Source organism: Rosa rugosa, chromosome 7, assembly GCF_958449725.1.
Source record: "Rosa rugosa chromosome 7, drRosRugo1.1, whole genome shotgun sequence".
Lineage (NCBI taxonomy): Eukaryota > Viridiplantae > Streptophyta > Magnoliopsida > Rosales > Rosaceae > Rosa > Rosa rugosa.
The window spans coordinates 15,107,640-15,111,863 of NC_084826.1; the positions used below are offsets into that span (position 1 = coordinate 15,107,640).

Below are 4,224 nucleotides of genomic sequence, written 5' to 3' on the forward strand. Positions count from 1 at the left end.
TTGGAGAAACAAACCACCGCAATCAAATCCCAGATACAGCATTTGCTTACCCCTCTTCTTCCTTCAGCGAGAGAGAGAGAGAGAGTTACAGACACATCCCAGAGATAGAGAGAGAGTTACAGACACATCCAATGACATAGAATTTTTTTTTTTTTTGGCTATTCTGCTTGGTCTGGGTTCTCTGCCTCTAAACATTGCAGAGAATTTGGGACATGGCCAAGCAACAGACAATTTCTTTCCAAAGCTTGAATTTCCCAAACCCAGACCAAATCCCACTGGTTTCAGAAGCCCACTAGCAATGACCCAGGCATGCCCTGCACCAACACTACCGTCGCACCACCCCTGCCGGATCACCTCCAGTGGTCAACCACCGTCGCTCCACTCCCGTCCCGCCGCCGGACTAGGTTGTCCTCCCAGAGTCGCGCCCTAGCCACAATCCGGCCACTGCTGCACCCGATCGAGTAGCTTTACTAGAAACCCGACCACCCATGCCAGAGCAAAACCCCAGAGGACGCCATTGCTGGAGCTCGGTGGTGGTTGTGGATGGTTGTGGTTTCGAGGAGCAAATTAAACCGAGAGTTGAATCGGTGGACGACCGGAAATTTTCGATCTGCACACATGGAGAGAGAGAGAGAGAGAGAGAGAGAGAGAGAGAGAGAGAGAGAGAGAGAGAGAGAGAGAGAGAGTCTGAGATCAGTTGAGAGATCGAGAGAGATCGAGAAATCGGTGAGGGGGGAGGAGAGAGAGAAATCGGTGAGGGGAGGGGGGAGAGAGCTCGAGAGAGTCTGAGAGAGAGTTGAATGTAATTTATTAATTAAAATAAGGGAAATACTGTCACTGGATGTTAGATTAGGTAAATGAGAGTAAAAAACTCTTAGTAGAGTAAGTGGGCAATTTTTATCCTAAAATTGTGTAAATGGTCATTATCCCTTTAATATATACAATTTGCCAATATATAATTTTCTTTTTTGACTTTTATGATATATATGTACCCGTTATTGATGAAAACCTATTGCAAATTAAGATAAAGTATCCCATCAAGGGTGGGGTTTTAAAAAAAAAAAAAAAAAAAAAAAAGATAAAGTATAATTTTTTTGTTGTTGTTTTTAATTATAGCTGATTGATCGGTATAGCATATGCTTATACCGCGCAATCTTTGATAACAAATAACTACTCAAACTCAATTTTTGTAGCACATTTGCAGTAGGACTAGTTTTAAGATAGTCTACCAATGGATTGAGCGATTTCTCTGTATTGAACTGGCCTTTTTTATGCTACAATAATTTCCCGTAACAACATTATTCTGAGACATCGATCAGCTGTTGAAGATATTCCGGTGTTCTATACATGATGTTCAGAAGTCGCTCAATTGATAAACAAAGCTAGCTCTATACTTTTTTGACAAACCAAGCACAAGAAAACGAAAGCAGCTAACTGAAACAACCTGTATGTAGGACATTGGACTCTTATCATATCACAACATTGATCCTATAATGAACTAGCCAAGCACTTTGTAGGCACAGCTACTAATGGCTGATACTTTCTCATTGTTATGCCTAACCTATCATTCCAATCCATAGTTTCCTTAGTAACATTTCCATCAAGTGCCCAATCAAATTGGGGAAGCAATGACCCCAAAGTAAGGTGCAGCATCCTATCACCCAACGGCACACCAGCACACATTCTTCTCCCGGCTGCAAATGGAATCAACTCATAATGCTGACCCTTATAATCCACTTTTGAGCCTATGAACCTCTCGGGCTTAAACGAATTAGGCTCATCAATCCAAACATCTGGGTCTCTTCCAATTGCATAAGCATTAACAAATACCTGTGTATTTTTGGGTATGAAGTAACCCATGAATTTGGTGTCTTGCATAGCTTTCCTTGGTATGAGGAATGGGACGGGTGGATGTAATCTTAGTGTTTCTTTAACTATGCCTTGCAAGTATGGAAGATTGTCAATGTCAGACTCGTCGATCTTTCTGTTTAGACCGATCACATGATTGAGTTCTGTTTTGGCCTTGATTAGCGTCTCCGGGTTGCATAGTAGCTCGGTCATTGCCCATTCAATTGTGCTGCTTGTTGTTTCTGCACCTGCCAAAAAATTTCCTGCATCACATTTATAAATACAGCTAAAATTGTAAGAAACAACACGTGAACATATATATATGCATTTGAATACAAGTACTTAATTAGCCCAAACACAAACTTACCAGTATGAAAATGTTGATATCATGGTCAGAAATCGATCTTTGCTGGTTCATCATTTCCATTGCCTTCAAATTCAAGCAACACATCAAGAAAGTCCCTAGTTTTTTCTCCACCCAGCAACTGCCTATCATTCAAGCGCATCTTCACAAAACCAGAGGCTAGTTTCAGAGCCTTTGCCATATCCTTCTTCATCCTCTTCTTCACACCTTGTGGATCAAGCCACCTCAGCCATGGAAAGTAGTCCGCCATGTTGGCATGCCCATTCGTCTCCATGAGTCCCTTCATCACCTCGAAAAACTCCAGCCCTTCTTTCGAATTCGGATCCACCAAGTCTCTAGACAACAGGAGATTCCCAAGAAGATTAAACGCCATGAGGAACACGAAACGAGCCAGGTGCACCCCACGCGATGATGTTCCATTCGCTTGGAGTTTAGAGGCTTCCTCTTCTATCCATGTCTGCATGTTGTCAACGCACTTTCTCCGAATCGGTGCAGTGTCATTGATACGCTTGTTGGTCAACATGTCAACCGTCAACAGGCGCTTTAACAAGCGGTAGTGTGACCCATAAGGGGCCAGAGCAAGTGACCCCTTATGGTAGTCGAGCACTCGACTACCTTCGGTGATGGAGCGTTCAGCGAAGGAGAGGTCGTGGTTTTTGAAAAACTCGGTGGCTGATTTGGCGGAGAGGATTGCCATGGTGTTTCGGGCACCAATTCTTAGCCATATCACCGGGCCAAACGTGTGACGCAGCTTGTTGAGGGTTTTGTGTGGCATCTCTCCAAGGTCGAGCATGTTGCCGATTATTGGCCATCCCGGTGGGCCGGGTGGAAGCTCATGATCGTTACTGGAGTTTGATCTCCGGCGGATGAACAAGAAGAGCAGAGCTGGTATGATAAAATAAACAAGAAAATTCCAGGGCAAGTGCTCCATGTAGAGAGCAAGAAACTAATGAAGTAGAAGGGTAAGGGTTGTCGATGAGCTAATTAAGTTATATGAGAAAAAACTATCGAGTCAACAAACCCGTGGAACTCGAGGAGGAGGTACATATTAATATATATATGACCTTCCCACTATAATAGGATCGAGCATATGATCAACTGGCCGGCTCGTTTGGATATCCTATCTCATTTTCTATTTTATGAGTAAAATTGAAAGCATGTTTAATTTGTTTAAGCATGGTAGAGTGACTCGAGTCCCATGATGGGTGTCAGAACTCTACTATGATTGGGGCTTAAATTACGCTAGTCACATCCAATAATAATAAATAAATAAAAACCGACCCCTCTATAATCCGTTAGCCGGTGGATGTCTTAGTTTAAAAACAAATTATGTTCTTTATTCTGTCTCAAACAATACAAAATCATATTAGATATCTTCAGCACAATATGTGCTTCTCTATAGTCAAACATATAATTAATTAGGACTTAGAAAAATGTAACCTCGATCATTAGTTGTTTAATGAAAGATTATGCCCTTGTTTAATCTCATACAATACTAAATCATATCAGATATCTTCAGCATATATATTGTGCTTCTCTATAGTCAAACATATATTTAATTAGGACTTAGAAAAATGTAACCTCATTAGTTGTTAATGAAAGGTTATGCCCTTGAATTAGGGCCTATTTTAATTTTGTGCATTTATGAGTGCTGTAGTATATATGTTTTTATGTCCAAATTCAGGAGTTACATGTGAGGAAGTCCAGGTGAGGATTCCTAATAGACAAATCCAAACATAGTGTTTGATTATCGATCATCAATGTAATTTCTGATAATGAACGGCCCAATGATTTTTATTTGCCGATTTTTCTGATAAACAGTGATAACTTAATAAAGAGTGATGACCAAAAACTTGAAACTTTGAAAGATTCAGATAATCAAAACGGCTTTACATGCAATTTCTCGAACTGGAAAAAAAAAAAAGGAAGAAGAAGAAGAAAAGAGTAAGTTGTATGTCTAGCCCCCGGCAAAATAAGATTCTTACATGAAAAAGGGCATTCATGTTTCCTAG

At 40.9% G+C, this 4,224-nt stretch overlaps 1 pseudogene; it reads right to left on the minus strand.

Annotated features, from left to right (window-relative positions):
• Positions 1-1,268: 1,268 nt before the first annotated feature.
• On the minus strand, positions 1,269-3,368 carry LOC133722258 (cytochrome P450 76A2-like; annotated as a pseudogene).
• Positions 3,369-4,224: the final 856 nt, after the last annotated feature.